Genomic DNA, 27204 nt, shown 5'->3' with positions numbered 1-27204 from the left:
GTATGGGTCTCTTGAATAGTAGCAGCTTGGCTCTCCTGGGGCGACTCTGGTCGATCGACCTAGAGGGGTATGGGTTGCTTGAACAATACCCAGTAAGGGTCGCCTGGGGAGACCCATGTCCGAGTACAGACATATTTTGATCCGACACTTAGCTAGCTACGGAATTAGGTTCTAAACTACTTCCAGATCAAATAGGAAATTATGAGAACACCTAAGAACAAGATCTATCAATAGAAATCTGTCACATCCTCCCAGCCGGTACCCTATCTGGCATACCCGAGAGTGTGATCCACAGCCCGAAGATCAGGTATCGAGTAATCAACCTCCCACATAAACAATAACATAATCATGAACAATAATAATAAAAGTGTGGAAGATAAACCATAGTTCCAATAAGGAAAGAATGAATCATATATAAATCAGAGCACTATATATAATCAGAGTGTCAAAAACAGATAAGTAAAGTGAGGCAAAATCCCACTCTACAACCAGCGGAAAAGTAGTTCTAAAAGAGAATAAGCAAGACAAAATCTAATCCCAGTAGCAAGTACAATGGGTAACTAAATTGTTCTCCACTTTATAGACAACATCCCTATAAGTATAAATCTCATAAACGGCACAAGGGCGCTTCCACTCTATGGTCGGACTAAGCATCGTACGGAGCATAACCACTCGCGGGATCTTCAGTGTAATTGTTGTAACCGCAATCACTTTCCTGGAGATATGCCTCTTCGCCTTGCGGTTCTTCATAGGGGCCGTCATAATATTCAAGACTGCAGAATAGTCTAACAAACATTGTACAATAAAGGAATGAGTTTCAAAGAAACTCAAAAGGCGTTAAATCCATAATAACATAAATGGCGGATTTCGAACAAACATAAATGCAATATGATATGAGACAAGCAATGAATGAATGAATCTAACTCTATATATGCTGGTCTCTATTGGCTGACATGCTTTAAGTCATAGCACCGTACTTCTTTAGGAAGGTCTCAATCACTCATCATCAGTTGGTAATGGGTCCGGCATCCTTCGGGACATTCCATGGCTGGGGGTATAGGTCACCACTCTCTCACATCACCATTGGTCTAAGTACCGGCGCATGTCAGGGTAAAGCCTAGCCAAATGCAAGTCTTCTACTTAGTTACATCAAGTCGATCCAGATACGTCCATTCCTCGTCCCCGACGATCCTTTCCGGTATCCTTCACACTAGAGTCCTCATAGTCCCTGACTACGGACTCATCAACCCTATTGATCATCCACATATGGTAAACGGGAAGCTCTCACGTCCTCTCACGGGTTGGTTACCGGTCTTGAGCGCCCGTGAGCCCAAGTCTAACCATATGCAACCCTACCAATAAATGGCCCCCACAATGTGATTCCTGTCCTCTCACAGGTTGGTTACCGGTCTTGAGCGCCCATGAATCCCCATTGCTACCACGGGTCGTTCGGTCTCAATACCCCTCCGATTAGGGTCTGACATAACGGGACATCCTAGCCAAACACTACTAGACAGTCCTAGATATGTCATCCAACAGTTTAGGAAGGTGTCCAGAGGGCATCTTCGGAAACATCCCATAATATTCCCGTAGTAGTCCAAGGACAGAAGTGTCAAAAGGACACCTCTCCTTTCCAAACCATACTTAAGCATACACATGCATCAATTCATATCATCACATATATGGTAACTTCATATATGGAAAGAAATCAATAATTACAATCAATTTGTATATAACTGGTAAGTAAATCATACATGAGTCAATTCAATATGAATAAGTAATGCTACTGATATCAAGATAGTACCACAGTAGTATAACATTATAAGAATCTAATTAAAGAAATAAATTAACAAGATTCAAATATAGAAACTAAGATATGCAATTTATGTTGTTAAAGAAGTAACCATCCTTACCTTTTATAACTCGCAAAGGAATCCTAAGAAATCAAGTAAGATCTTGGCAAACTTGAGAAGAAGGTCCTAAACAAGTGTATACAACTTATTAGGAAAGATCCCTAACAGAAAAGATACCAAAACATCCAACACGACCAATTCCGAGTTCTGACTCATTGGTCGAGTGGATTGGTCGATCGTCCATCGACCAATCAGTCGACCAATGCAGATAGTAGCCTAAAAAAACAGAGTTTTAAGATATAAAATCCGAATTTGGTGGTTCAAAAGGGTACTAATCAAGGGGTAAACTACATCAGTAGTATCCTAACATAAAGGGGACCTCAAAACACTAATCCAATCAAGCCATGAAGATCCAAATTAGGAAACAAAAAGTTATCATAATTAGATCAACCATGGATCTTGAAGAATTCAAGATAGAAATCAAAGACAAGAACAATAGGAGAATGAATCATGGATTCAGGTAAAGGTATAATGAAAAGCATACTTAGATCTTCAAGAAAATAGACCTAAGAGCATAAATCTAAATAAGGAAACAAAACCTACCATATATGTAACTATCATGATTCATGAAGAAAACATGGTATGGTAGAAGAGGAACAACTAGAGATTGATAGATCATGGATCATGAAAAGAAAACACAGCAATTGACTACTAACATGATCAATATAGAAGATCCAAGGAGATCGGAATTCAAATCGGTTAAACAAAGACTAGATCATGGTTTGATCATGATTCCTTCAAAAGCTTGCAATGATCATGGTTAAGATCATTGTTTTAGCCATTAATCCTTAGGATGATCATGAGAGACAAGTCCAGAGATGTTTGCAACAGAGAATGCAGCATCTCCTCTACTGTCTCAACTCAAAAAGGAAAGAAAAACAGAGATGGAGGAGGAGAAGAGAGTGTAGACATACCTTTGATGCAAAATGAAGAGTTTTGACGAAGATCCGTCAAGAAAATCACCAAGGATGCAAGGGAGATGACTTGCAGAGGTCTTTGGTTCGCTCCAAAGAGTTTGGAGGCAGCAAATACGAAGTAGACTCGAGATTGGACTTAAATAGAGCAAGCAAGACCTAATTGCCAAAGACAGACCCATTGGTCGAGTGGATTGGTCGACTGGTCCAGTCGACCTCAGTCGACCAATGCAGAAAAGAATTCCAAAACAGGGAATTGAAGACCCAGATCAAATCCAATCCTAAAGGGGTTTTGCATACATAACAAGTGACTTACCTAATAGGTAGAAATGCCTTCAAACCATGATAGAGAGCACTCCAAGTCCATCAACTAATCCGATCTTCATCAAGATTCAGTTTCCATAAATAGAACTTCATCATCAACTCTCATGGATTCAAAGCCAGACACCAAGTCCTCCACTGGGATGGCCCAAAGCTGACTTCTTACTTTACTTCGGGTCACTGGACCTACAAATAACAAGGTTTCCGGGTCAAGGTTAGGGCTGGGTTTTACAGAAGACATTCAAAATCACACGTCTTAAAAAAAACTTAATGAATCATAAATAGGTCTTCTCCAAAATCTAACCGGAAAGAAAAAGGTAGAATAAAGTAATTGGGGAATCCCTCTAAGGTAGAAAAAAGAATAATGCTTAGGTTTTCTAATTTTGTGGATCTCTCCACAAGGATCCACTCTATCCACTTTGTTCATTTCCATATCCATAACTGATGCCCCTTGATTGAAAAGATGGACTGGGGGCATGGAGCAGGTATATTAAATCACATAACACTTTTTCATCACACAAGTGTGGAACCCATGTTTGAATGTAATAAAATGATTCTGAGGTGTGGCTCCAAGTGAATTCCACATGGGCCCCACACAATCTGTGTTGTGAAAATTCATCTTCTAGTATAATTTGCTTCGCATAGATTTTAAATCATAGTATGAAAGAATAGTAAAATGCATGCAAAGATAGACTTGTTTACTCTTTTGTTTTACTTTTATTTTTTGTGAAAATACTTTGGAAAAAGAATTGGAACTAGAGAATAGTAATAAGTTATTTATTTATTATTTTTTTTTGGGGGAGGGGGTTGAAATAGTTTTAAGATTCATAAGCATCAGATTTTCCCAAAAAAAAAAAAAAAAAATATAATGCATAGTTAAGATGGTCATATGTTTGTAACTAGGACAGAGACGGCTGGGCTTTTACAAACCAGATTAACTTGGCTCAGAACGAAGAAACCAAATTGACTTGGCTTTTGCCTCTCAAAACGTTCGTAATTGGAAATTGTATAAGCCAAAATCCTTCTCTCGCCACCAGTGGCGGAGCCACGTAGGGACCGAGGGGGCTATGGCCCCCGGATTTTTGAAATTTTGAAAATGCCTACATATTTTCTTAATTTTCCTCACTTTAATTGTGAAATAGCACTAGTTGCCCCCCTCCAAAAATTAAAAATAAGAATTTAAGATACAGATGATGGGTACAAATGTCATTCTTAATCATAATCAAATGGTCATCATTCTCCTATATTCTCTCTCATATTTTCATTCCTATTTATTCTCTCATGAATCTCATCTTTTATTCCTATTTCTTCTCTCTTTTTTTTTTTCACACGTCTCACAAAATATTGGAGTAGTTAGCAGACATTGGAATTTTTCGAAATCTTCTACACAGTTATCAGTATATCACTGTCTCTTTCTTATTTCATAAAGTATAATTTTATTTTTTTATTTAGTTGTTCTTTCTTTCTCCTAAAATTTGATTCTACTAATAGCAATTTGAATCTTGTTAGAATTCAGCCATTGATTTTATCAGATCTAATCATAATCATTGATTTTTTTTTTAATCCTTTAACTTTTTCCTAAATTTTCATTCCTATTAGTGAAAATTCAAATTTCGCTTAGAATTTCAACTTAATTTACCTAAATTTTTAATGTAGGCCCTACACGTCAAAATATAATAAAATTTTATAAGATAAGACCCACAGTGGGTCCCGCATTGGCCCAGATATATTCGGCCCCCTCCCATGTTCAATCCTGCTCCGCCCCTGCTCGCCACACCAAATCCTTTTCTGGTGAGTGGCATTCAACACAATTGAACGGGCAGCCCCAGAACAAATAAACCAGATGGAATGCTTTGTTTGAAGTTTTGAGGCATTCGTATGCCAGTATGGAATTTCTGGACTACTTTCCCTTTGACTAAAATCAGTCCTCTTAAAATTCTTAGTTCTGTATTTTTGGGTTCACAATCTAATGGAATCATAACAAAGTATCATTTCCGTTAAATTGCCATACATCAGAACCAAGATGGTTTTAGGTTCATTTTTGGTTCACTACAGCAGCCTCTTAACCCGAACCAAAGTTGAGCCGATTGATTTAAAAACCGAACTGATTTGCATCCTTGCTAACCCTAGAGGGGGTTAGACTATAAAATGTTATTTTTGGAAAAGGGAAGTGCCTCATTCTAACATTATACCCTAGGCGCTCTAGAGGAAGGAATCTGATCTGCATCTTCTATGATAGGTCCCTTCATCCTTGTGGCTCCTTAATCAAGGTAGGAATTCTGAGTTTGTTTTGGCAGTTTTGCCTCTAAAATCCCCCTTTCCCTTTCTCTGAACTCACTCACTTCCATTCTTTCATAATACATGATGTGGTCATTTTCATGGAAGGCAAATTAGAGAGCCTGATGAATTGAAAACTAGAACTCTTGAGTTAATTTCCTCCCTTGAAGTGTGGGAGTAATGACAAAAAAATGTATTTACTGGAAGATTAGATTTTATTCTATAAATTGAGTTAACCCTTATAGTTGTTGTCTTGCAGATGATTGATATGGGGCCAAAGCACTCTATCACTTGGCACATCATAAAAATAATTGACAAGGAAATCCATATAGAAGAATCGTCTCCCATACCTTGTTTTAACAAGGTGATATTAGCTATTTTCATCTAATTACTTCCTAAGTTCGTTTCTAATTTTAGTTGTTATATTATATCATGCGTGTAATTAATTATGATATTTCTATCTCAGCTAAACAATGATATGAAGGATGTGTCATACATCGGATCAACGTTTTACCAGATGATTGTAAGGTTTGTTTGTTTCCTATTCACGTAATTGATGGTTTATAATCTAGAACATATTTTGTATGTGTGAGATAAAGTTTGACAGCTTATAAGAGAATTTATTATTATATATAATGACACTTATATTTATTGTAATTTTTTTACAGCACTAAATACCACCTCTGATTAGTCGTAACTAAATGCGCTACTGTTTTGTTTGAATTTAGAGTTAGGTATGTTGAGGCTTAATATCGTACTGTATTCTAACCGTATCTTATAGTAGTTTGGAGGAGTTGCCTTTGTTTTGTAGTGGTTATCATGAAGAAATTTGATTTTTTCTAATTAAAAGTGGTATTATTTTGTCACTGATACGGAGAGATTATGATTAGACCGGGTTCATACCTGCTCCGACCCTCGACCCCGGTCGAGACGAAGAGATCCGACTTGCTCCCGAGTGAACCGGATCCGGAAGATGGCTTGCTGAAGAAGAAAGCTTATTCGGCGCTGCAAGCGCGCCCTAATCCTACTTATGGATTAGGGTAATTACCCTAATAATGGCAGACTCGAATTGACGGCTGCGGATAATCATCACATAACCTAAAGGTTATCTCAGGAGTCCTCTACTAGTCCAAACTAGTAGAAGTCCATTGCTCAACGGATCTAACTGTTAAGATCCAACGACTACCCGAAGAAGGCTCAAGTGCATCCAACGAAGGAGATTCGAAGGTACACTCTATATAAACCTCACTACCATACAAGGTGAGGGGATCGAAAAGAATTCTATCTGAAACTCAGGTTCAGATACATACTGATAGACCTAAACTATTAGCGATGTGCTATCTAGATCACCTTTCCCAGTTCTTTATTCCTTAGCTCTGCGCTTCTAGCAGAGCCGTTTGTGATTAAGTTCATCAACTGACTTAGCTTTCGGAGGTGGACTCCCGACCACAGCGGTCGGGCCACATCTGACGCTTTCGTTTTGCAGGACATCACGAGGAGATCTAAGGGCTGAGCAGATTTTGGACGCATCAATTGGCACCGTCTGTGGGAAACAACTTGAAAAGCCATGGTGACTAGATCAGCAGCCGCAGCAGCCGCTGCACAACGCAATTCCGGTGTTCAGATCCCTGGAGTGAATAATCCAGATATTCCCCAGGAAAGCCAAAATCCTATCGAGGTAGATGGTGGCCAGGGAGGACGTAATCCTCCTCCTAATACAATCCAAGATCAATTGGATCAGGTAAAGATTCAACTCTTGGAGGTGAGCCAAGCACTCCGCATGCTCACCAGACGAGTGGTTTTACCACAAGAGCCCGATCGGCGCGATTCGAGGGAGACGTGCATTGCCACGTGACCGAGAGATTGGTGAAGACCGGAATATCGATCAGAATTTCCGTGAAGGAGACCGAGGACTTAGGAGGATCGATGATCAACCGAGGCGAGACGATCGGTTTGACAGACCGCAAGAGAGTACAACTGATTCAAACACAAGGTTGGATACAGGGGTAAGAACTCACTCACCCACTGTCAGAAGAACCGTTCGTGATGATCGAGCAATTCGCGACGAGCGGAATGCTCGGGAAGGACGGGCTGTTCGTGATGATCGAGTAGCACGGGATGATCGTGTTAATCGAGGTCGTGATCATATTGCTGAAGATCACCCGACCCGCAGTTGGTCGGGAATTGGCCAACATCAATGAGAAATTAGGGTAGTTGGCTAAGGAAAGAATAACTGAGGATATTTACTCAGTCATTCGGAAGACTCCCTTTGCCGAGCCAATTGCGGGATATCAGTTTCCCCGTAACTTCCGTTTGCCTACCTTTTCAACATTCGATGTCTCCGGAGATCCAACAGCTCACATCGGCTATTACCAATAGACCATGGCAATTTCAGGTAATTCTGATGAAATTTTATGCAGGGTTTTTGGTTCATCACTTACTAGAGCAGCACAAAAGTGGTTTTCGAACTTCCCCCTGGAAGAATCGTAAACTTTGACGAATTGGCGCGCCAATTCATAGGGCGATTCCAGTGGGAATACGAGTCAAGAAAACGGAAGAAACCTTGTTTACTTGTCAAACAAGGAAAGAGCGAATCAATCAGAGAGTTTCTGAAAAGATTCAACAAAGTGACGATGGAGATAGAAAATTTGGATGAACAAGTAGCCAAAACTGCTCTATTCACGGGACTCACTAATCGGAAACTCCTGGAGTTAATACTACAGGATATGCCTGCGACTTATGCTGAGTTGGTACGAGAGATGCCGACGAGGCTGAAGTCATGGAGATTCTAGATGCGCGCCAAGGAGATAATAAAGTCTCCAATAAGGAACAGAAGGCTCCTAAGCAGAAGCATAAGCCAAAGAAAAATGTTCGTGATCGGGTTGGAAAATCTCAGCCTTGGCGCCAAAGGTCCCCCGGTAAAAGTGAGTACACTCCATTGAATGCTCCTCGGGCTGATATTTTAAATATCCTCAAAAGAAAAAATATTTTAAAGTGGCCACCTAAAATTCTTTTGAAACCCTGAGAGCAGCAGGATTGAGAAAAGTATTGCCGATTCCACAAGGACTATGGTCATTATACTAATGACTGTCGTCATCGAAGGCGAGATATTGAGAGATTAATATCTCAGGGACATCTGTCCAGTTTCGTTAGCAGAAGAAGGGAGGAGCCACGTGAGCCACGTGCGGCTGCTCCGAAAAGGGATCGTTCGGTTAGTTCGGAATGATCGAGGGAGGCCCCGAAATCTAAGAAGGGCAAGGAGGTGGTTGAAGCTACTCGGTCACCAATCCTTACCATCTTCGGGGGACCAGAGCCCGAATCACTCCAGAGTTTGAAAACAAAATCCAAATTTGTTGGAATCGGAGAGACGCAGAAGCGGAAGAAGCTGAATGGTGAAGATTCTATCACCTTTAGCGAGGAAGACGAAAGAGATGTTTGTTTACCTCATGATGATGCTATAGTCATCAAGGTAGAGATTGCACGACGGGAAGTGCATAGAGTTTTGATTGATATAGGGTCTGCAACTGACCTAATTTCCTACGAAGTGTATCAAAAATTGAAGGTGGATCAGGACTTCATGAAACCTTCATCCACACATCTATATGGTTTTGCAGGGTCATCTGCAGTGGCGGAAGGATCGGTCCAGTTGGATTTATCCATTGGAAGTTTTCCTAAGGAAACAACTGTCCGAATCAATTTTTTGGTGGTTCAGGAACTGCCAGCTTATAATATGATCCTCCGGCGACCATCTTTATCCAAGATAGGTGCTATTGTTTCGACAAAGCATCTGAAGATAAAATTCCCGTTTGATATGGGAATTGGTCAAGTCTCCTCTGACCAGAAGATCTCTCGACAGTGTTATGTTGCCTATTTAAAAGACAAGGAGGGCCCGAGGAAGGTAACTGCCCTCCCCATAGAAGTTCGAGATGATAGGGAAGAGACAGAGATGCAAAGACCCGAACCAGTGGAGAAGCTAGAACAAATCCAGCTGTGTACCGAGGATGAGAAAAAAATTACTTATATCGGGTCTGAACAGCTGGAAGAATTTAAAGATGAGTTGAAGATTTTTCTTTAGCAGAATAAAGATGTATTTGCATGGTCTGCTGAGGACATGCCCGGAATCGATCGGGCCATTGCAGAGCACAAACTCTGGATAGACCCTAAGGCGAAACCAATGGATACGAAAAGGAGAAATTTCTCCATTGAAAAGTATGAAGCCGTTCGAAGCGAAGTTGAAAAACTAAAGAATTCTGGTTTCATAGAACCAATTGAGTGCCCAACTTGGTTGGCCAACGTGGTAATGGTAAAAAAGGCGAATGGGAAGTGGAGGATGTGTATAGACTACACAGATCTTAACAAAGTTTGCCCAAAAGATTGCTACCCGTTGCCTCGGATTGACCTCTTGATAGATGCGACTGCAGGATATGAAACTTTAAGTTTCATGGATGCCTACTCAGGGTATAATTAGATCCTTATGAATAAGGAGGATGAGAAGTATACGGCTTTCATGACTGATCGTGAGAGCTATTATTACAAGGTCATGCCTTTTGGCCTGAAGAATGCAGGAGCAACATATCAGAGAACCGTCAACAAGATTTTCAAAGAGCTGATAGGAAAGAATGTTGAAGCTTATGTTGACGACATGCTAGTGAAAAGCTTTACAAAAGCAAATCATATTGCAGATTTGACTGAGGTATTCTCAGTACTGCGGAAACATCAAATGAAGCTAAACCCAGAAAAATGTGCCTTTGGAGTTTCCTAGGGCAAATTTTTGGGCTTCATGGTATCACAGAGGGGAATTGAGGCTAATCTTGCCAAAATACAAGCTCTGATTGATATGGAGGCTCCCAAAACTATTCGGGATGTGCAGTGTTTAACAGGGAGAGTTGCTGCTTTAAATCGATTCATCTCCAAGTCTGGAGAAAAATGTTTGCCTTTCTTCAAGGCACTTAAAGACCCGAAGGGCAGTAAGGAAGCAAAGTGGACTGAAGAGTGCCGAAAGCTTTCGAGGAATTAAAAGAAGCACTTGGACAACCACCGATTCTGTCCGGACACGGAGAAGAGGGGAAATATTACAGCTATATCTAGCGACGTCCCTTACGGCGGTCGGTGCGATACTTGTTCGGGAAAAGAAAAAAAACAAGAGCCGATTTACTATGTAAGCCACGTGTTGCTAGATGCGGAGACAAGATATTCACAGATTGAGAAGCAGGCTCTGGCTCTCATGATGGCCGCCAGGAAGCTAAGGCCATATTTTCAGGCTCATCCAATTGAGGTATTTACAACTTTTCCTCTTAGTAAAGTTCTTAACAAACCTGATTTGTTTGGAAGGATGGTGTCCTGGTCGGTTGAACTCAGCGAGTTCCGAGTGAGCTGTAAGCCCAGAACTGCAATCAAGGCTCAGGCATTAGCCGACTTTGTAGTAGAAACTACTGCACCAGTGGAACCCACCATTGAGGATCCCATTATACCAACCACTTGGGAGGTATATGTGGATGGTTCGAGTAATAAAGATGGAGCAGGAGCTGGAATTCTATTAAAAAGTCCAGCAGGATTTATTATTCGATATGCTTTGAGATTCGCATTTGACGCAAGTAATAACGAAGCAGAATATGAGGCTCTGATAGCAGGACTTCGGTTGTCAAAAGCATTATCTATTGCAGATGTTACTATTTATAGTGACTCTCAACTTATAGTCAACCAAGTCCAGGGGGAGTATGGTATTAAAGAACCACGCTTGCCGAAATATCAAGAGATAGTGCAGGCATTTCAAAACCAATTTCGGAATTTGAAGATATCTCGATTTCGAGGAATGAAAATTCAGTGGCGAGATGAGCTATCCCGACTAGCCAATGCCAAGGAAAAGAATCTAGACCCTTCGGTCTACATTGAAGAGATAACTTTTCCAAGTTATCATGAGAAAGAAATTTCTTATATTGAAGCGAACGTTGCTTTGGATGGATCCAATAATCGAGTATCTAAGGGATGACAAATTACCCGAGGATCCAAAGTAGAGGCAAGGTTGATCAAGATTCGATCAGCTAGATTTGTCATTCGAATGGGAGACTATACAAAAGATCTTATGCTGGACCCCTTATGAGATGTATAGGCCCCGAAGGAGCAAAATCAGCTTTAGCTGAGGTTCATGAAGGAATTTGTGGAGCTCACATGGGTGGACGAGCCCTGGCTCACAAAATTCTGAGACTTGGGTTATATTGGCCTAAGGTCCAAGAGGCTGCTATGGAATAAGTTCGTCGATGTGGTAACTGTCAAATTCATGCTACAGTATCCAAGCGCCCGGCGGAAACTATGACTTCAATTCTAAATCCCATTCCCTTTGCGATGTGGGGAATTGATATCATGGGCAAATTCACCAAGGCATCAGGCGAACGGGAATATCTGATAGTAGCAATTGATTACTTCACAAAATGGGTAGAAGCGCAGTACCGGCTGCATTTACTGAGAAAAAAGTGGAGAAATTTGTGCTTGAATCAATCATATATCGCTTTGGGATTCCAAAGATTATTGTCATTGACCATGGTACTCGGTTCGATCGTCCACAATTTGAGCAATTCCGTGGAACATATATGATCGAGCATCGTATGTCCTCAGTGGCATACCCCCAAAGCAATGGACAGGAAGAGGTTACTAACCGAACGCTACTGGAAGGCATAAAGAGAAGACTAGAAGCTGACAAAGCTTCTTGGGTCGAAGAACTTCATAATGTACTGTGGGCTTATAGAACTACGATTCGAACACCCACAAGAGAAACTCCATTCAGGTTCGCATATGGATCCGAAGCATTGGCACCAGTGGAGATAATGGCGGGGACATTACGGGATCGTGAGTTCGAGGAAAAAGCAAATGAACAAGGGCTGCTTGATAGTCTTGATTTGTTGGACGAAGTTCGGGCAAAGGCAATAGCACGAACTCAACATTATCAAAGAAGGATAGCGTCTCATTATAATACTCGAGTGAAGAATCGTCGATACTTAGCCGGAGATTTGGTGTTGAGAAACACCCTAGCTTCCAACCCGCGTCACCAAAGAAAATTAGACCCTCCTGGGAAGGACCTTATATGGTTGTGAAACCGGTCGGTTCAGGAGCTTACAGGCTGAAGAACATCAACACCCAGAAAGAGTTGGATCGTTCGTGGAATGCTAGGCATCTCAAAAAGTTTTATCCTTGAGGATGATTTCAATTTTGTTCGCGATGTAATCATTTTCAACTCAATCAATGCAATTTTTGGCTTTCAACAAACTATCTTCTGATTGGGGGGCATCATACACCACATTCAAGAACAAGATCCAACTATAAGGCATCGGATGAAAATTCGTGTGGGTCCTTCAACACTTATGGAAATTTTTGGACTTTCTTAAGTCGAGGCATCGGATGAAAATCCGAGTGAGTTCCTTTTGCAAGGCGTTGGTTTAAAACCCGAGTAAGTTCCTTCAAGACTTATTGAATTTTTGAATTATCCTTAAGTAAAGGCATCGGTTTAAAACCCGAGTGAGTTCCTTCTCAGACTTATTGTATTTCTCCGGAAATCCTTAAGTAAAGGCATTGTTTCAAACAACTAAGACCTAATGCAACAGCGATTCAAGTGGCTAGCAAAGTTCAAGATAAAGTTAATTTCTTATTTCTTCAAAAGATCCAAAGAGGCCAGTATCAAAACAATTACAAGAGCTGGATACAATCTTCGGTCAAAAAAGAAAGTCATCATAGGTGACTGTTGAGAAGTTATACAAGATCGACGCGACTTTGCTAGAACAAACATATGAGTCAACCATTGGTGGGGATTCAAGGAAAAGAAGAGAAGAAATGAGGATTACAAAAATATTTCGGTATGCATAAAATCCTCCGCAATTTCATACTCTTTGTCCAGCTTGTCTAGGAGAAGCATGGTCCTCGACCAAACTCGCATTCAGGACAAGTTCGTCATAATTGACTTCTTACAGGGGAGAATAAACAGGAGAATCTTCCAGATAATGCATAATATCTGGATCGGAAGGTGGAGGATCAATCTTATCCTTGGTCTAGTCGGGAGGAGGAATACCCGGGTCAAGAAATACTTCAGGATGGCAAACAAGACCGTAGGGAGTCATATCAAAATGAGGATCCTTCCTTAATATTGATTCCCATACTTCGTTCTCACCATCCCGGTACGCCTACAAGTTATAAGCATTCAGCATATCAACAAAAGGCTTACCGTGTGTAAATACTTGAAGACGCAGCTCTGCGAACATCGCTTGGAAGGGATTCGGGCAAAGGAACGACAGCTTGCCTTTCGGGTAACGTTTTAGATCCTTTGGCTCCCGACTTTCCAACTGTTCGCTCCGAGTCGCCGGATCTTCTCCCCGGCATCATCCAAGTCCGACCGAAGACGACCAATCATCGAATTTTTTTCTCCCCGCCACCTCCCAAGCTAGATTCCGAAGGCGAGCAATCTCAACATCTTTAGCTTCGGAGATTTCCCGAAGCCTAGAAACTTCATTGCTCAATCTACGAGCCTAGTAACTCGCTTCCACTTGGTTGTGGAAGTTACCAAAGAAGACTCCTGCAAACAACTTCCGAGTTAACGAGGAGCAGAAAAGTAATTTTTCAGAATCAGAGGATAATGAAGAAAGACTTACATCACCAGGGACTTCGTAAAGACTTCATCTGGAAGTTTGGAAAGAACTGCGCTCTCAGAAGTCATTCGAGCAGCAGTACACCATTCCAACGCTCTGTCAAACTCGTTTGACACTAATTCAGGCGAAGGATGAGAAGGATGAGCTACACCAAGAGAAGGATGAGCTGCATCACTTGTCACCCGACGGCGCTTCCTAGTGGCAAAATCCTCCAACTCGGAAGGAGTGGAGGAGGATGCCAAACAAGCACTGGAGTTGGAAATAGGAGCAGCACCTGCTGGGACCACACCTTCATCAGACGCCAACATAGTTGCCTCAGATGCCCGAAGAGTCTCTTTCGGGGGTGCACCAACAGTCTCACCAGCAGGGGCATCGGCAGCACCATCGGCAACGGAGTGATCAAGATCTTCCTGGGAAAGACGAGCGATCACTTCGGGCAAAGGAGGCGCAGGGACGGCATCAATAAAAACTGTGGGAATCCGACTTGAAGATTCACCGGCAGCAGTCGCCTTACGCTTGGAGGATTCACTAGCTGAAACCACCGCACTGGCCCCAACCACCACCGACGGAACGATTTTCTTGCAAGATTTTGCTCTGATAAAGTTCGGGTTGATCTTGGGAGCCACTATGCAAACAAACAAGCCGTATCAGTACAGAAATAAATGACAACAACAAGAGGGAAAACCCTAGTTTTTTATCAAATAACTAAACCCCAAGTATAACTACTGTGCAGTTTACTCAAGGGGGAAGTGGGGAAAGAGATGAGTAATCAAGAAAACTCACTTGTTCAGAAGTTGATAGAGCTATTGTTGGAGTACGAGGAATACGGAAGCAAGCCGAAGGACGAAAGGTCGCTTTAACACTTTAGCAAATCTAACTTGCAGAAGGCAGGATAGATGGAGAGTACCCACGAAGGCTTTAAATAGCCTCAGGTATTAAGACGACGGTTGAAGGCTAAGGACAACCGACGACCTAGATCGAAATGACGCTTCGAAATCCGCAGAAAGCAAGATCAACGGTCGGAGGGATGCCACATGGAAACATGTGGAAGCGAGCACCTGATGCAGAGATACCTCCAATCGTCGCACCGCCATTAAAATAATGGATGTATTTCCGATTCATTGGAAACAGTGAATGGTATACAAAGGCAAGAAAACGTTTGAACTTCGCAGAAGGGAAACGTGCGGACTTTGCAATAAATGAAGTAGTGGAGAAGATTAATGCATCTTCCCAAAACGCATCTTCACAATATTTCTATAAGATTATTATTCGGCGAGGAATGTAAAGTTAAGTGATGAGTTTTATCATTAATACTTTGATATTCAAGGCAAGATTTCGGCAGAGACGGGGAAATATAAAGGCCAACATGAGAAAGAAATGTCTATTCATTAAATAGAGGGTAAATCTGTACAAAAAGATAACTCCCTAAGCCTTTTCTTCATTGTTGCCCGAGGGACCCTGGTCGGGAGGACTTTTTTCAGGATCATGAGAAGAGCCTTCCTCAAGAATGGCATCGGCTGAGTCCTCTACAGCAGCAACTTGAGACTCGGCTTGTGATTTCTCCTCTGGAAGTGCCGGCTCGTCAGCCAGGTATGCCTCATATTGAGGGTCAGCTGGAAAAGGATCATCTTCTTCCTGAGCCCAATCCGGGAGATCCATACCAACTTTCCCGAAGACCTCTTTGTGGCACACCTCACGAAAGGGAGCAGTGTCGAAGGCAGGGATTGATCCGAGGATTCGCTCCCAAACGTCGTTCTGCCCCAAGCGATAAGCTTGAAGGTTGTAGATACCTAGCAGCTCGGAGAAAGGTACGCTGTTCAGGTATTTCCGAACACACTCCTTCAGAAGTTCTGGCTTTATATGCTCGGGTTTGCTAGGGATCGCCAACTTCAGATGTTCTTCGAGCTCCCTACTTTTGAATTCAAGCCTGTCACCAAACAACGTGGCAGCTGCTTTTTGCTTCCTGGCCTTGCGCTCGGCAGCAGCGGCACGAATCTTTGACGCTTCGAGGGCCTCCTTGAGGGAGATCACTTCTTCCTCATGCTTTTTCTGCAGCTCCACGGCAGCTGCAGTCAGCTGGTCTATTTCAGAATTGGCTTTCGCCAAATTCTCTTCACAAGTTTGCAGCAAGGAGCTGGTGCGACCAACCCGGCTCAATGCTTCCATGTGTTGATAAAAGCTCAACACAACATTCCTGGGAAAGCGGAAAATATCAGAAGAAGTCATAAGAAATTATGAAAGAATAACTAAGCAAGAAGACCGGTACCTTGTAGATTGACTAACAAGGGAGGTGTCATCCAGGGCTTCAAATTCCTGGCGATCAGAAGGAGCAAGACTGAGGGAGCTCCATTCTGCAGCTTTCTCGGGATCCCGAGTCACCCCGTCGGTCGGCCTTCGGGGTCCACTGGGGGGTGAAGACCTCCTCACCATCCGTTGAAGCTTTGGATTTTTTATTGGAGGGAGCATCAATTGTGTCATGCCTCCTCTTGGTTCGGGCGGAGGAAGAGACATTAGACCTCTCCACCATCGGTTTCTTCCCTTTACCCGAAGCATCAGCCACGGGCCTGATATTCCTGATACCCCTATAAGAGGGGTCGGGAGAGGGAATAGAAGCCTCTTGATCTACGGTCAAGGCTCAGGGCGATCGTTGCTCGGCTGTCACAACGGCCCTAGCGGCCTTCACCCGTAGGCTTTCAGGGTTCATTCTTGGAGGCACTGCAAAGAAGAAGGACAAGAGTCAGAATTAAGAACATATCACTTCAGTCAAATTAAAGGATGGTGGTTAGAAGCTCACAATGAGCCAAGCCCCAGTACTGAAGGATGGAGTTATACTCCACTTCAAGTCCATGTATCTCTTGATACCATGGAATGGATTTGATCTTCCTGATGGCCGCCTCGTCTTCTCTGGATAAGGGAAGGCCTCGGTTATTCTCGGAAGAAGAAGTACACCTCCTCCAGGTGGTTGGAAGTTAAGATCTGATGGAGGCGCTCGACAGAAAAAGTATCGTTCGCGCCATCTTTTGTGGTTAGAAGGGCAAGTTCCTTTGACAAGGATGCTGCCCCTCCAATCAAGTTTAGCCTTATTGCGTTTGGACAGAAAAACCCATCCGGGAGGATGGGAGATAGAAAGAACATGAAAATGTACAAAGAGAGAAAGAAATGGCGTAATGCCAAGTTCAAAACACAAACCCAAGAAGCCGACGATAAGACGCTAGCTATTGGGGAGGAGCATTCCGGGACAAATGTTCCAATGATTCAGAACTGCGGAGAACAAAGGATTAAAAAAGGGAAAGCGAACCCCGCTTTCCAGTGCATCTATATATAGAGAAAATTCACCCGAAAGGGATGAATCAACCCTCTCATCAGGGTGGGGAGCCCTAACCTGATATGAGGAAGGAAAATCAAAATCTTGGACAGCTGAAAGAAGGGTTTCCTCATTGTAAATGGAGGGAACAAAGCCAGGTCCACCATCGGACCCGGAAGTTTGAGGCTGCCTAGAAGACTCGACAATCTTGGAAGATCCAGACTCGAGAAGGAAAGGAGAAGTTTTGGTTTTTCTTTCAAAACCTTTTTGAGAAACTTCAGCGAACTCGCGCCAGAGGACAGTTAGGGTTTTGTTATCACTATCCGACTGTTCGGGAGCAGGAGAAGCAAAAGCCTCACTGCTATTACCAACACTGGGTACCAGAGAAGCCCTATCGTCCGCCATTACTTGTTTCAGTAAACTACAAAAAGAAAAAGACCAGTAAACTTACTAATTCAGTGAGGCGGAAGCTTGAGAGCAAGAAGGCGCGAAGCAGACAACAAAGGTTCAAATTCTAGACAGGAAGAATGAAACCTACGAAGACAACGAACCGCTTTTAAAACTCCCGCACGAGTGTTCGGGAATATGAACGATCGAGATTGATTCAAAATCAGCGATCAAGATTGAAAGACGTTTTGAAAGTTTGAACTCACGAATCCGAAATAGGCGTTCGGAAACCGTCGCTTGGATGACGTGAGCCACGACAGATCAACTGCAAGGAGATATGTGGCCTTACACTCACAACGCTCGAGGAAAAGTGACCACCGCATTAAATGTGATATGACATTTAATGAAGCACGCAGAGATTATCACCTGACGACGAACCCAGTTAAAAACCAAGCCCTTGGGATCGACCGAACGCTTGGTCTGGGGGGCTCGTGATACGGAGAGATTATGATCAGACCGGGTTCATACCTGGTCCGACCCTCGACCCCGGTCGAGACGAAGAGATCCGACTTGCTCCCGAGCGAACCGGATCCGGAAGATGGCTTGCTGAAGAAGAAAGCTTATTCGGCTGCAAGCGCGCCCTAATCCTACTTATGGATTAGGGTAATTACCCTAATAATGGCAGACTCGAATTGACGGCTGCGGATAATCATCACATAACCTAAAGGTTATCTCAGGAGTCCTCTACTAGTCCAAACTAGTAGAAGTCCATTGCTCAACGGATCTAACTGTTAAGATCCAACGACTACCCGAAGAAGGCTCAAGTGCATCCAACGAAGGAGATTCGAAGGTACACTCTATATAAACCTCACTACCATACAAGGTGAGGGGATCGAAAAGAATTCTATCTGAGACTCAGGTTCAGATACATACTGATAGACCTAAACTATCAGCGATGTGCTATCTAGATCACATTTCCCAGTTCTTCATTCCTTAGCTCTGCGCTTCTAGCAGAGCCGTTTGTGATTAAGTTCATCAACTGACTTAGCCTTCGGAGGTGGACTCCCGACCCCAGCGGTCGGGCCACATCTGACGCTTTCGTTTTGCAGGACATCACGAGGAGATCTAAGGGCTGAGCAGATTTTGGACGCATCAGTCACCAACTAGAGTGAATGTGAATCCAATTATGTTGTAGACAACTATTATAGTAAAATATGTTGGTGACAGCTAGAGTAATGATGTGTCCCTTTCATCGATTAAATTATCCACCTTTTCCGCATAAATTGGGCCATTTCCTCGAATGAGTTTGAACTTTGAAACTTCCAAAATGGTAAGTTCCCAATCACCCACTCTTTTATTTAATATATTTTCTTAATTCCCATACGTTTGAGATAGGGTCGGGTCTGGCTGTGTAACCCTAGCCCAATCCTTGAAACGTTAACCCAATCCATGCCCAACTCAATCAGGACCTAATGTACCCTCAACCTATGCCTGGTCCTATCAAGGGTATTCTAACCATAACCTAGTTCTAACTGGTCTTGACTGGGTTAGGTAAGGTTTTTGGTTAACCTTTATTAAGGCTGTTTCATCCCAAGCATCCAAATACATTTGAAGAATATTTAACTTATATTAACTTTTGTGTAAGTGGATCAGTTGATGATAGATGATTCTAAGTATATGTTGGTAATGCTTCCATGCTAGCACACCAGTTCAGTAGACAAAAATATTTTGTGCAACCAACATCGAGATACTTGAAAAAAAAAATGCAACAAAAGACCATACAGGGAAAGGCAATATAAGCGAACATAGAGGTTCTTGACTACTAACTCTAACTTAAGAAAAACTTTTCTTTAATTGATCATATTTAATTAGTTGACAAGACTTGCAATAATTAGTAGGATCCTCTAGACCCATTGAGGGGTTTATATATATGCCATAATACATCTATTTCGGGAAAGACTATTTCTAAGATTTGAAATTATGATCTAAATGTTTAATATATGAACACTTGATCAACATGCAAAACATATATTACTAAAATACTGGGAGTTAGTACCATATGGGTTCTCAACTCTCCCATAATTACATGCCCAATTTCAAGAAATTTGACTTTACGCAAAAAGCACAAAGAAATTTATCATTTAGCATTTTACAACCAAAAATACTTTTAAGGAGCTTTTTAAGAAAAATGGAACTTAAAAAATTGATGATTTAATTCGATGCAACTAATGTGATATTGATTGCCAGCAATAGACAGTGCAACTAACGGAGTACGGATTGCTGTCGATAAACTGTGGAACTAATGGAGTATGGATTGCCGTTACTAAATGGAAAATAAAAGTGAAGAAAAGAGGTAAAAATGAGGTGAGAGTGAAAGAGATTTAACAGTCCTCTAGTATAAATGAGGGACCTGGGTGAGAGGGTGGAGGTATAGACGACTGATGAAAGTCCCATATTAAGTGTTTTGTAAGACACCTAATTATTATAAGTGAAATCTGTGTGTGTGTGTGTGTTGGTCCAAGTATGCTAAGAAGCTTGGAGGGCCCTTCCTGCATCACCTACGGTAGTCTTCGTTTTCTTATACCATTTTTTGTTTACTTAATCTCTTAGGTCCAATGGCAACATAAAGCAGGTTCTGCTATTATTAGGCAGGAGGTCGACCCCAGAATCATTGATGCTAACCAAGGTAACTTCAATGTTTTTTTCTACGGATCTTCTCATTTTTTTTTCAATATGATGTTAGTTGACATTGCAGTCTCATTTAGTTTCATCTCTTTGATTGTTCAGTAGTATCTTCTTTAATACTCACTTCTCTGGTTTGTTGTGTTCTATTTTTGGGTTCATGGATAGAGAACTATTGTGTTATTTTTGAACTTTGAGAAAATGGCTTTATCTTTTTCTGTTTCATTTATTTTTCGGTTTTGGATTGGGTTTTTATACAGTTCTTTTATATTTTCACCCCAGCCGAAGCAAGAACTTCTATGTTGCATTGTGGGACAAATGTGTTGGCATTAGCATTGCCTATTCCTTGCATTGGGGAGAAGATCTTTTACTTTCCCCAAAGACATATCAAACAGGTTCTGTTCTCCCCTACGTTAATCTTCCATACCTAATTTGGTTGTATTCGAAATAACAGGTTTTTTGATTTAATTTCTTTTTGTGTAATTTGATTCGAAATACTGAAATGGGATTTCATGTAGGTTATCGCATTGGCAATTGATGAACGTGTTACCCTGCTCATGGAAGTCCTGCCTTCAACGTACCATCGATGATGCTATGCACGGTTGTTAACATCCAATGAAAGGTTTCCTGCATGTGGTTTCACCAAGACTCCAAATCTTGTTTAGTAGGCTTGAAAGTGAGACTTGCCAGAATGTGTTCTGAGTTTTTCAACATTGGGTTTCAACCTTGTGGGTAAGTGCTCCTGCATATGTGCTTTTAACATATAATTGGTTTTTATTAATGTATTCGAATCAGTTTCCTTTTTTCTTTTCTTTTTATAGTAAAATAGGATCAGGTTTTTGTGCACAAGTGGCTGGTCTGTTAAATCCAAATGTGACTTTACTCCAAATTTGAATGATATTTTTTGTCGAAGCAGAAACAGATGATCTATTTGCAGATATCACACTACTTCCCGGAATGGAGGTATTGCCTTCGGCTTTGCTGAACTTGTTTTTAGTGTTATTTTATTTGTAATTGTTGTGATATTTTCTTATGTTGTTAATATTATGTATCCTTCAGCAAAAAGAACCTAAACTAGAAGTTATGGCTGGTCCTCGACCTAAAAGAACTTGAGTACACTCTTGCAAAAAAAAACTGACTACATCAGATACACGGTGGATAAACCATTCCAAAGAAATATGCTGAGGAATGCCTTCCACCTCTGGTCAGTACTTCCATCTCTATATTGTTTCATTAGGAATAGCATTATTTCTTTCTGGATTCCTATGTTCTTGAGTGTTTTCTTTTGATGATTTTTGATAATGATGGATAAGTATTATATTATCTTGTTTCTTGTCATAGGATATGTCCCTCAAAACTCTGTCACAGGATCTTGTGACACAAGATTTGCATGGCTTATTATGGCACTTCACCCATGTTTTTCATGGTACGTGTTGAATCGAAGTTCCTACCTTTGTTATTTATTAATCAGGTCTACCTGTTAATAGATTCAAGCGTTGATACTGGTACTATGCTGTGGCCTATGCTAAAACTCAATTTGTTTGGGTTCTCTCATTTATAATTTATGGTTCAATTGGCAAATGGTTTACTAGTCTATAGGTAGATTGTACCAATGCTTCTTCCTTAAAACCCTATTATTGACTTCTTTCTCCAGTCACACTTTCTAAACTAGATGTTTTCTGTTCATTGTAGAACAATTGAAGCACCACAGGTGTCCCACAGGTTGGAGTACATTTGTCGGCATTGGGAAACTTGATGTAGGCGATGCTTTGATTTTTATTAGGTTCTCTATCAATCTGCATGATTACCTCAGCCGTTACATGGCATTTGCTTGGGTTTAATAATTTGTTTGTACCTACCTTCTTAGTTTATGGTCGGATTCATGTTACTAGCATGTTTTGCAGAAGAGAAACTAAAGAACTTGGTGTAGGATTTTGCCGGGCTCACAGATGTGAGCACAGTATGCCTACACCCCTCATGTCTTGACACAACATGCATATGGCGGGTGTACTTGGCACTGCATTTAATGCCATGTCTACCCATACCAGGTTCACCATCTATTACCGACCTATGTAAGTAATAATTATTCTATGCTTGGAGATGGATTCATCAATTTTGCTGTTTTTTGTGGAAGCTCAAATTATCTAGTATACTTCTATCCATGTTTTCAACAGAACAATTCATCTGAATTCATAATACCTCATGATCAATGCAAAAAATCAATCGAGGCCCCCTATGCAGTTAGCATGAGGTTCAGAATGAAGGCTGAAATTGAAGGAGAAGCGAAACCTGAGTGGAGGTGAGGAAAACCACTTCATTTATATATATTTTTTTTTTTTTTTTTATTTTTAGGATTAAGGTCTGAGAAGTAACTCTTGGATATTTTTCCTTTGTTGCCATTATGTAGGTTTAATGCGAAGTACAGTCTACTGCAGCAGTCTCTCCAGACAGGATATGTTTATAAAATATTGAACAGGTTGCAGTCACTAACCCAATGCTTCCTATTCTACGTTGACCATGAGGGCACATGCTAGTGGTTCAGCTTCTGTTGGTAATGTTCAGTAAACTTTAAGGGCCTTAATTTCTGGACTACAGAGGAAAAAGCTGATCATTCACCTAAGTTATAAACTACAAGATAGTCACTTTATCCTTCTTGCAATGCAGCATCTTTTCAAAGTGAAATTCATCCTTGATTGGGGCTAATTGAACCCAGGGTTCTTAGGATCAATTGATAGTAATGTCGGAACAAGCAGGACCACATCTCAGTCTCAGTTCTCAATTTCAAGAATTGAGATCTCATGAACCAAGTCCAGTTACCACATCAATGACTCTACTAACAGGCAGTGCTCGCAGCCATCTGATTCCAAAGATGGTAATACTGGAGTAGAATACAAGAATGCCAATACAACACTTACCAAGGTAATTAATGTCCTGACACCATTTTGATTCAAATACTTATTATCATTGCAAATTAAACTATATAATTTCTTTCCTATTCAGATCAACAAATATGGCTGCGCACGTGGGAGATCAATAGACCTCAGAAGTTTCGACATGTGTGATGGGCTTATTTGTGAGCTTGATCATATGTTAAAATTTGAAGGAAAATTAGTGGAAGTTGAAAGTGAATGAATGATGTTTAATTAATTTTTAAGTACAATGAAGAGATCTGATGTTGCTTCGTGACTATCCTTTGATGTTAAGTATTAGAAACCCAATGAATTATATATCAGTCTTGATATCATTAACATAAGCTGATGATTGTTCAATGTTTTAATTCCGTGCTTGGGTATGCAAGGAAATTTGTAGTCCGGTTCAAAAGATTTTCCTATATCACAAGGAAGAATTACACAAACTCGATCCAAGCTTCCTACAAATCTGGCTCCATGACTGATCTTCTAGAAAGAGTTTCATTATAGTCACGGTTAGTTTTGCTTTGGATCACACTTTATACATTCTCTATTCTTTTACTTTTTAATAAAAATGGCAAACACCAAGTGGTGACTTTCAAATCAATAAGTGATTTTCTTTACTAGGATATTGTGTTTTCTTGTGTTTTTGTGATGAATGATGGAAAACTCAACAAGGTTCCTCTTCACCCTAAAATTTGATGCTTAAAGGAATTTTGCCTTTTTTTGTGCCAAAGGAATCCAATCAAACACGTGTAAATCTAAGCATAGGTGCATCCAGGAACAAGGTGTACTTCCTCCAATTCTTGGTGAAATGCATCTTTGTGTTTGCTGCCTTATGGTAATCCAGCAAGTCTCATGCCTGCTATCCTCTTCAGTGATTTTGGAGTTCAAATACCACTGTTTCATGGATGCTGATGGGTTCCCTAATGCACTCTCGTTTCTTCCTCCCTTGTACGGAGAAGAAATTAGTAATCTTCCTATGAAAATTGATGCACCTATCATTGGTTTTTCGTTCTATTAAAGGCCAATAATGCCTTTTTGTTGAATCTCCATTAGTCTGGCCAAAATCTTGTTTGAATTCCCAAAGCTTAGATAACAAGGAGGATAAAGACGCATCTCTGTTCAAGAACTTAGGCTTCCCGAAAGTTGGCTTTCCCATGCCTTGTCTTGATTTTCAAAGTTTAGTATGATGATGGAATTGATAATTGTTCCGTCCATACTCGCAAGTGCACGACGTCGCCCAAGTAATATAGAGGTAAAGGGATATCGTTCCCACGTGGATTGAAAAGAGTAAAAATCACGTACTGGTTTTAAAAACACCTATAATTATCTAATTAAATGAATTATGAAGAATTAACTAAGCTGTTGATTAAATTAACAAAACAAAAAAGAAATAATTAAATTGCTAATGAAAGCTCAATGACTGGAAATACTAGGGATCCGATTTCACTAAATATGATATAGATTATTGATCTATTCCCCCCTTTTCATATAACCAATTTAATCTCCACTCTTGTCGACAAGATTCCGTAAGTTTAGATTACCTCATATGTTATGCTTGAAGATCCTTAACATATTAAACCCCCCCCATCAGTTATGCTTAGAGGTTCAATTTATTATATCGCATTAAACACGAGAAACTCATAAACAAGTCGAACAAACCATCTAATCTGTTACGCTTTAGCTGTAATTTGTCATTCTTCAATCCTAGGTCTAGCATGCATTCCTTATTGTCACATGATCGAATATACACCATGAGATTCATGAATGTTGGCAAGACATTCAGATATTAAGAAAAAAATTGAAGGAAAACAAGAGAGAGTATTGAATTAGATGAAAGGGAAATAAAATCAATAATTATCTAATGTAAGGATCCATCTAACTCTAGCAAAAGAAACTTAGAACATTATAAAATAAGAAGAAGAATTAGTTAAGGGAAACATCACTCTAAGGTTGAAGAAGTAGAAACTCCAGCAATGGGTGAACTTGGTGTAGGTTTTTTCTAGCCTCATAGTGGTGAGCACATTGTGCCTACATCCCTCATGTCTCAACACAACACGCATATGGGTGTACTTGGTGCTGCATTCAATGTCATGTCCACCCATACCAAGTTCACTATCTATTACCGACCTAGGTAAGTAATAATTGTTATATGCTTCGAGATGAATTTGTCAGTCTTATCTGTTTTGTGTGGAAGCTCAAATTATCTGATTAGTACACTTCTTTCCATGTTTTCAATATAATAATTCATCAGAATTCATAATGCCTAATGATTGCTGCATAACATCAATCGAAGCCCCATGCAGTTGGCATGAGGTTCAAAATAAAGGTTGAAATTGAAGAAGAAGAGAAACCTAAGCGGAGGTGAGGAAAACCACTTCGTTGTGGATCTTTCAGATGCCTATTCCATCTTAAATTCTTTTAATGGAAACTCTTCTTCTTTTTTTCTCTCTCTTTTGGCAAACAAGATTTTTTTGGTATTCGATGGTCTAGTTCCAAGTGGTGATTTCTTAAGGTTATTGTCTCTTCCTCTCTTGTGCGCACCTTGACTATAAATTTTGTTGTTGTTGTTGTTGTTATGGTGGTGCTGGATCAATGGTTGAGAAGTAACTCTTGGATATATTTTTTTTGTTGCCATTACGTAGGTTCAATGTGAAGTTCAGTCTACTGTAGTAGTCTCTCCAAACATAATATCTTTATGGAATATTGAGCTGGTTGCAATCAATGACCCTTTTTTTTTTGGTAATAGTAGAAATTTTTATTGAAACGAAAAACCACGCTTACATCCAAACTGCAACACATCAAATAACAAAAACCAACTAAGAAACAGGGGGGATCTGACGATAAAGGAAAGTATCCTGGGTTAAAGCACCTTCCTTGGCCAAGGAATCAGCCGACTTATTTGCTTCATGGGGTACATGTGCTAAAGATATAGAGGCAAAAGATTGAAGCAGCCATAGGATGTCTGAAATGATGGGGTGAATCTTCCATGGCGCTTCATTAAGCGGTTTGTTTAAGATTGCAATCAATGCTTGATTGTCACTTTCTACTTCAAGATTTGTTAATTCAAACTCCTTCGCCCATATGAAAGCTTGACGCATTGCCATGGCCTCCAAGGTAAGAATATCGTGACAGTGTGAGCCACTCCCAAAACCAAACAGCATCTTTCCGGAGGAATCGCGAGCTAATCCGCCAAATCCCCCTAAGTTTTTGTCTTTGAAAAAGGAGCCATCCACATTAATTTTAATAGCAGAAGGGGAAGGTGGGACCCACGTGATATGAAGAGGGTGGGTCGACTTGGTAGTCGCCTTGTGATTATAAGCGGAGTAGAACTGGAGCCTTTTCCATATGAGAAAGCTATGAGACGGCTGCGGCAGAGGGGTGGGGTCATCACGCTGAGTATGATAAGACGTCCATAGAAGCCAAAGAATCAAAAGACGGTCCAACACTTGACGTTGCATGTCCTGGAAAGACCACTTGGAGAGAAGCTGTAAAACTAGATCCTTAACAGCAGCTCCCAATGTCATCTCAGAGTGATGGAGATCAGACCATACTGACCGTGTATCCGGACAAAATAAGAGTAAGTGATCAGCGGAGGCATCATCACATCCACATAAATGGCATGAAGGTGGACAAGCGCATCCTCTAGCAGCCAGGAGAGAAGGTGCTGGCAATTTCTGATGTAGGAGTTTCCATAGAAAGTGTAAGGTTCTTGGAGGAAGAGGACAAGTCCAGAGTAGTCTCCAAATAGGGGACTGAGTGTGAAATCCAGCCCAAACCTAGCCAGGTCACCCTATCTGTTTTGGGCAAAGAAGGGTTTGTTTAAATGTTGACTTTGAAGTTGGACCGTGATTTCAGTTTTGT

The 27204-nt window shown here is 41.0% G+C and overlaps 2 long non-coding RNA genes across 3 annotated transcripts; both read left to right on the top strand.

The window, feature by feature from the left end:
• Positions 1–5330: 5330 nt before the first annotated feature.
• On the top strand, positions 5331–22171 carry LOC149011300 (uncharacterized). Its single transcript, XR_016174691.1, has 9 exons — positions 5331–5418; positions 5685–5789; positions 5892–5953; positions 20357–20823; positions 20947–21160; positions 21345–21391; positions 21488–21632; positions 21770–21854; positions 22121–22171. It is a non-coding gene; the product is annotated as an uncharacterized LOC149011300 (long non-coding RNA).
• Positions 22172–22237: 66 nt separating this feature from the next.
• LOC149011299 (uncharacterized) lies at positions 22238–23351 on the top strand. Of its 2 annotated transcripts, XR_016174778.1 has the most exons (4): positions 22238–22500; positions 22603–22727; positions 22836–22979; positions 23093–23351. It is a non-coding gene; the product is annotated as an uncharacterized LOC149011299 (long non-coding RNA). The 2 variants fall into 2 exon arrangements; XR_016174777.1 differs by having other exon boundaries at positions 22836–23351.
• The last annotated feature ends 3853 nt before the right edge of the window (positions 23352–27204 follow it).

The sequence above is a fragment of the Hakea prostrata genome, chromosome 7 (assembly GCF_041222555.1).
Source record: "Hakea prostrata isolate BN-2017 chromosome 7, UWA_Hpros_2, whole genome shotgun sequence".
NCBI classification, from domain to species: Eukaryota; Viridiplantae; Streptophyta; class Magnoliopsida; order Proteales; family Proteaceae; genus Hakea; species Hakea prostrata.
The sequence above is the reverse complement of the archived record's forward strand: the minus strand, read 5'-3'. Positions and strand labels throughout refer to the sequence as shown.